This window comes from Mandrillus leucophaeus, unplaced genomic scaffold (assembly GCF_000951045.1).
Source record: "Mandrillus leucophaeus isolate KB7577 unplaced genomic scaffold, Mleu.le_1.0 Scaffold1003, whole genome shotgun sequence".
Lineage (NCBI taxonomy): Eukaryota > Metazoa > Chordata > Mammalia > Primates > Cercopithecidae > Mandrillus > Mandrillus leucophaeus.
Genome location: NW_012098133.1, coordinates 252976 through 259799, shown reverse-complemented (window position 1 = coordinate 259799; position 6824 = coordinate 252976). Strand labels below are relative to the sequence as shown.

The 6824-nt window shown below is 53.3% G+C and overlaps 1 protein-coding gene across 1 annotated transcript in view; it reads right to left on the bottom strand.

Annotated features, from left to right (window-relative positions):
* The window catches only part of PCDH1 (protocadherin 1), a 23172-nt gene extending 17223 nt beyond the window's left edge, over positions 1-5949 (bottom strand). Inside the window, exon 1 of the mRNA XM_011973724.1 lies at positions 5920-5949. The gene's annotated coding sequence lies outside the window, so the exon portion shown is untranslated. The remainder of the gene's footprint in view (positions 1-5919) is intronic.
* Between the last annotated feature and the right edge of the window lie 875 nt (positions 5950-6824).

Genomic DNA, 6824 nt, shown 5'->3' with positions numbered 1-6824 from the left:
GCACACAGGCCCCAGAGCGCGCACACAGGCCCCAGAGCGCGCACACAGGCCCCAGAGCGTGCACACAGGCCCCAGAGCGCGCACACAGGCCCCAGAGCGCGCACACAAGCACATGAACAGTTGCTAGGGCTCCTCTCCTCCCCCTCCTGCTACCATGGGCAGGTGCGTACAAGGGAACACAGGTCAAGATTGGGGTCAGAACTGTGGTCAGGGCTGACTAGCCCTGGAATTGGCATTGGGAACTGCCCTGGCCTGTCCTTAGCAACAGGGAGCCCAGCAGGTCTAACTGGGACAGAGCTGCCAGTGATTATGACACCACCAGCCTTTCCCTGACCACTCCCCCACCCCACATGCTCTGGTCTCTGGATGAACATCTGGCTCCTATTTGACATCTATCCCCATATATCCAGCCCCTACTTCACACCTGCGTTTCCCAACCTCTGCCCTAGCCAACCACAAGCTGCACCCCCATCACCACAATAACCCCCTTCTTCTGCCCATCTCTCCTGGCTTTGAGGTCATGCATTTGCAGATCCCAGTCAGACCCAGCTACTGTCTCTGTCTTGAATGCCCCCTCCTCTCCAACGAAACCATGGCCAGTCCCTCCTCTATTCAAATCCAAAATCTTTGGATCTGCAGTTTCTTTAGAGGCTTCTGGTTCAGTCTCCTTTCCCCACTTCCTCATTTTTACCTGGAATACCTTCCCCACACCTGGAATACTCTCCCCACACCTGGAATACCCACCCCATATAATCCCACTGAGGGCAGGCTCTGGCCCTCCAGGAAGCCTTCACAGTCCTCTCCTGCCCACGGTGACCTCTCCTTCCTCCAACTCACAGCCACTTATTGTCTGCTCCAATCCCAAGGCAATGAATCATGGGGCTGACTGGGACACCGCCCGCCTGTGTTGTTCAGCTTCAGTACTGTGCACCTATTCCTGAGTTATCTGCCTCTCCAGGCAGACACAAAGCACCACGAAGGGACAAGTACTGTGTACACTCACTCATCCCCTGTCCCCCAACAATGCACCTTTGCACATCTGGGTACACTGTAGGGACTCAGTCATGCATTCAACAAATGTTTATCGGACATTTACAATATGCCAGGCTTTGTCCTGGGCACTGGGATGCAGAAGTGAACAAGACTGGTCCAATCTGCCATGACAGTGGTTCTAACTCAATGACTATTTGTTCATTTTGTTTGGTTGCTTCTGTATATCATTCGGCAAATGTAAGGCAGCAGGGTGGGGAAGAGCGAGGGCTGTGCCATCAGACGGTCTGAGGCAAACCCAGCTGCTCACTTCCTGGCTGCATGACCTGAAGCAAAGATTTAGTGCCTCAGTTTCCTTATCTGTAAAATGGGGATAATACTACCTATTTCCTGGGGTATTTGAGATACTGTGGGCTAAATGTGGTACTCAACAAAGGACTCCTTCAAAGCATTTAGCACAATTGTAGTTGTGTACCTGTTTGGAAAATGTGTTAATTGTCTGTGTTTGCTACAAGATGGTGAGCAGAAAGCAGGAGAGTTTCTATTTTGTTTGCTCCTACCTCCTCAGGGCTTAGCCCTGGACCTGGCATACAGTGGGCACTCGGCAGCTCTTGAATGACTGTTGTTATTTTGGCTCTCTGGGCTTAGCCTTTCCTGGTGTGTGACCACTGCTCTTTCACTTGCTCACTTACCCGATTCCCCTACTCCACTAAGAACTTCCTGGGGTAAAATGTAAGTCTTCTCTGTTTAGGGCACATAGCAGACTTTTCAGCAAATGTTCACTGAATGCACAGAGTCCTTAGATAAATCAAACACTTCCCCTCCTCTGTGTGGCCTTCCCCAAGCACAGGCCCCTCCCTAAAGTGTGTGCGGCTGGCCAGCCGGCCGGCCAGCCCTTATCAGATTGGTGTGAATGTTTGTTCCCGTTGCAATCTTAATCTCTTTAAAGGAAGCAGGAATTTATCTGATACTCCATTTGGATCCACCCCGCCTCCAGTCACCTCCCCTCCACCTGCATGGACCTGACACAAGGCTCATCTGACTACTTCAACCCCAATCCAAACACATCCCCAAAGGACCATCACCAGAGAACCTCATTTTCTTATGGGACTGAGTCCTGCTGCCACCCTACTCTGCATATACAAGGTGGTATCATTGTGCACCCCAATTCTCTACGTAAGTCTTGGCAGGTGAGGCGTTATGTGGGAAGCCCACAGGAATTACCCTAAACCTCACCAAGAGAATAAATAAGGCAGTCACTGTTTGCCTCTGTTCTCTCCAGATCAAGGATATTTAAGATAGTTAATCTTTTGTGGTCACATCCTCCTTCAAGAATTTTATAAAACCATGGTGCAGATTTTTCCAGAAAAAATGACTGTTCACAAACTTTAGCTGCTAATTAATTCAGGGGGCCATGATCCGGCAGTCAGAGCGAATGATGTGTGGCCACTCCAAGAGCTACGAATGAAGCCCCTACCTCAGGCCTCCTCCATCTCACAGTCACAACCTGAGGCCCTATAACCTTTCAAACCTCCTAGGCAGAACAGGCACACATGCTTGTGAGACTACCTCCGCCCCCCACATGCTCTTTCTCACCCTTAGGAGTTGCCTTACCTCCAGCCAGCAAAAGAACCAGTTAAGGACTGTGGTATCTAACCTCTGAATTGGAAAGAGAAGGAGAACCACAGGATAATATCCAACTCAAGGAAGGTATAGGATGGTGGGACTGGGGAAAGGTCCCAGAAAGTAGGAGGAATGTGTGGAAAACAGGGCTGGGGGAGAGCTGCTCACAGTGGGGAAAGGAGTTGAAGAGGCTCAGGCCCTTCAAGCATCTGGAGAGTTCCTTCAAAATGAGGATTATCTGGCCCCACCCTTAGGAATCTTTATTCAGGAGGTGGGACCTAGAGAAACCCCCAAGCAATTGTAATGCAATGGTCGGATCATCTGGGTACAACTTTAAGATAATTCCAGGGAGTTAAGAAAGGGCCTGAGGTCCTGCAAACTTTCCGTTGCCAGGCTGGAATGCAGTGGTGCGATCTGGCCTCATTGCAACCTCTGCCTGCCGGGTTCAAGCAATTCCCCTGCCTCAGCCTCCCAAGTAGCTGGTACTACAGGCGCGTGCCACCACGCCCGGCTAATTTTTTTTTTTTTTTGTATTTTAGTAGAGACAGTGTTTCACCATGTTGGCCAGGATGGTCTCGATCTCCTGACCTTATGATCTGCACCCCCCCTCGGCCTCCCAAAGTGCTAGGATTATAGGCGTGAGCCACCGCGCCAGGCCGCCAGGCCGGGTACTGCAAACTCTTTTTTTTATTTGGTGGGGGGATGGAGTCTTGCACTGGAGTGCAGTAGCTCAATCTCGGCTCACTGCAAGCTCTGCCTCCCGGGTTCACGCCATTCTCCTGCCTCAGCCTCCCAAGTAGCTGGAACTACAGGCGCTCACCATCACGCCCGGCTAATTTTTTGTATTATTTAGTAGAGATGGGGTTTCACCATGTTAGCCAGGATGGTCTCGATCTCCTGACCTTGTGATCCGCCTGCCTGGGCCTCCCAAAGTGCTGGGATTACAGGTGTGAGCCACCGCCGCACCCAGCCCCTGCAAACTCTTATCATCACCTTTGCCATCATCATCACTCATTATCATCTCAGCAAACACTAAGATTCTACTCAGTACTAAGCATTTTACACACATGATCTCTTTCCTCCCAACCCTCTGAAATGGGTACTGTTTATTATTACACTCCTTCCCATACTACAGATGATCAAATGCGGGCTGAGAAAGAATAAACTGTCTCAAGTCACAGAAGTAGTATGTGGAAGAGCCAGGACTTGAGAAATAAAAATGCCTCTTCACATCCCAGAGTCTGGGGGAAAGGAACAGAAATATCTGAGGCTAGAATCTGATGCTTGTTATGTCACACCCACCTCCCCACCATTCTTGGACTGCCAACCTTGCCCAGTAAGTAGGGAATAAGAAAGAGTGGGCCTAAGGGTCAAGGAATGGATGAGCCCAGGCTTCCTAGGCTGCTGCTGTTCACACAGGGGCCTGTAGAGATGCAGGGAGAGAGCCAGGGTGGCCTGGAAGGGCAGGAGCAGCAATAAGGAGGCCTTCCCTCACCCCTGCCCCCATCATCTCTGAACTTTGTCCCCAGCAGTTGGGCACTGGGAGTCATTAGTCCCACACAGCAGCCTTTGATACATGCAGTGCCTTATCTGCCCTTCCCCAGGCCCTGACTGCCTTCCTGGGCAATGGTGCCCCACCTCCCCCCAGTGACGTGGGCACCCAGGACCCTGAGAAGCCTCAGGGGGAACAGGCACAGGGACCCATGTCCCTCAGATAGAGGAGGAGAAGTGTCATCAGGGATGTAGGAGTAAGGGATAAGAAGGAAACGGAGTCCCAGAAAAGCCAAAGGAAATACTATCTATGTCAACATCTGGGAAGGGATGGGAACAGAGGTGAGGGTTCACCCGGAAACTTCATTTCCAGCCCACCCTGGGGACTAAGGTCCATTTTGCTGAGTGCTGTGGCCAGAGAGAAAAAACACACACAGAGGCAGCCACGACTGTCCCAGTAGCCAGGTCAGCTCTGACTCCCCACCCTCACTCCAGCACTGTTACACAACGGTCAATGCCGCGGGCACAAAACACCAAGGGACAAAGGGACTGTCTGGGGGAAGAGGGGAAGCAAATGGGGCTGTGTGGGGTGGAGCTGAACAGAAGCCTCCCACTGAAAGCAAGTGTGCAGACCTCAGCTCCTCTCCCCTCTCTCCCACAACCCTCTATTAGCCTCTGCAGGGCTTCTGGGCACCTGCATGCTTGAGTCAGATTGTTGGGGTTAGAACCCTCGCTCCACCACTTCCTAGCTGTGTGACGTTAACCAAGTGAATTTACTTTTCTGAACCTGTTTCCATACTGTGAAATGGAAATAATGAATCCTGCCTCTTGAAATTATTTGGGAGAATCAAATGAGATCTCATGCCTATAAGGTCTGTTACATTAAGGTCTATTTACATCACATGTAAAGGACAAATCACTTTTTTCTAAGTCTTCCAATTGCTGAATAGACCATTTTATTTCCAGCATCAGGCACACAGTGGGTGCCCCTTTGTTGGATGAATAAACAAGCCAATCCCTCGCTGCTTTGTAAGTCCTATGAAGGCAATGATGGTACGCATCTTACTACTGCATCCTCACCACCCACCATGGGCCCTGGCAGATAAAAGGTGCTCAATACATTGTTGAACAGAATCTCTGCACCAACTATGCTTGCTCACGGAAGGGGCAGCCCTCACCTTCTCCTTCTTTCCCCACACTCCTCCCTGAACCTTGATTCCCACTTAGCTCCTCCCCCACCCTCGTAGGCGCCCTCCTGGCCCTTCAACCCCCTTCTTCCCAGCAGTGAGGTTACTATCGCTTGCCCAGCTCCTCTGCAGAAGTAGCCACAGCAGCAGCCTCTCTGCTAAGAATATGCCAGACCAGCAAGACACCCCCTTCCAGCTCAAGTCCCTTTTGGAACTGGGAATTGGAGGTGGGTAGGAAAAGGGGTAAAAACTAAATGCGGCCAGAACTGAATCCAGACTTGCCTCCCTATCACACTGCCTCTGGCCACCTCTGGGGGCCCGTCTCCCTCTCCCCTCGATTCCACCCCATGCCCTAGTCTAGTTGTAATTACAGGTTCCAATACCCCGCAGACCTTCACTTCAATAAAGTAACACCACTACCTCCGCGCCCCCCCTCCCAAACACAGCTAGACATCCGGGTTGTCATAAAAACTTTCTGGGTGGCCCCCTTTCCTGGCAGCTCCCGAGGGTTGACCCAGAACAGGTGCTAGAAGGCTCGCGGCGTCCTCCTGCACGAAGTCCTGGACTCTGCCAACCCGAGCAGCCCCAGTCCGCACCGCCTTGGTGAGCGGGCGCTCCCAGCACACACCCAGCGCGCGGAGCGACTCCTCCCAGAGGACGCCGACACTGTGTGTGTGTGTGTGTGTGTGTGTGTGTGTGTGTGTGTGTGTGTGTGTGTGTGTGTGTTGCGGGGATTGGGGGGTGGCGGAGGACGGCGGCAGTTTCTTGGGCTCTGGTGGCCCCACCCCCACCCTGGCAGCAACTGGCCTCCAGGAACCCAAGGCAAGACTAGGGCGCGGCGTGTTGAGAACGCACCTCGGCTAGTTGGGGGAGCCCTTGAGCCCCCCGCACCCAGGCCACCGCGGGGAATCCCTCCTCCCCGGCATCTCCGGCCTCGGCCTGGGGTCCCCCGCAAGCCGGCGCCGGCGCGAGCAGCGCAGCGGGAGCCGGGAGGGGGCAGGGAGGGAGCCGGCGCTGGAATCACAAAGCCGCGAACCCGGCTAGGCGGGGACATTCTCATAAAACCGACCCTCTCGTGGCGAGCGGAGGGGGGATTTTACCCTACGCTCAATCCTCCAAGGCCTCAGTGCCGCCCTCAGTCTTTCCTGGCAGAAGAAATAGTAGCCGACCACTGTTGGGGAAACTGAGGCCATAAGTCTGACTTACAGAGGGTAGCTGGGGGGGAAAGGGTGCGAGACCACCTCGCCTACAAATTTTGCTCCTGTGCCTGCCGCGATCTTCTTTCTGGCTCCAGGGCCTGCCCGCGCGCACACTGGCCTACAGCGGGGACTAGGCGGAGGGAGCGCCCAGGTGTGAGACGAACCAAGGTGTGCGGGACCCACCAAAGTGTGTGGGACCCAGGTGTGCTGGAGACCTAGATGGCTCAGAAAACTCAGCTAAATGTCCGGAAGAGGGTCGCAATCACTGTCCCAGGCTAGCACCCTCTGCAAATGAACCTGGGGCCCCGGAGCCCTGGGGAGGCGGGATGGCTGG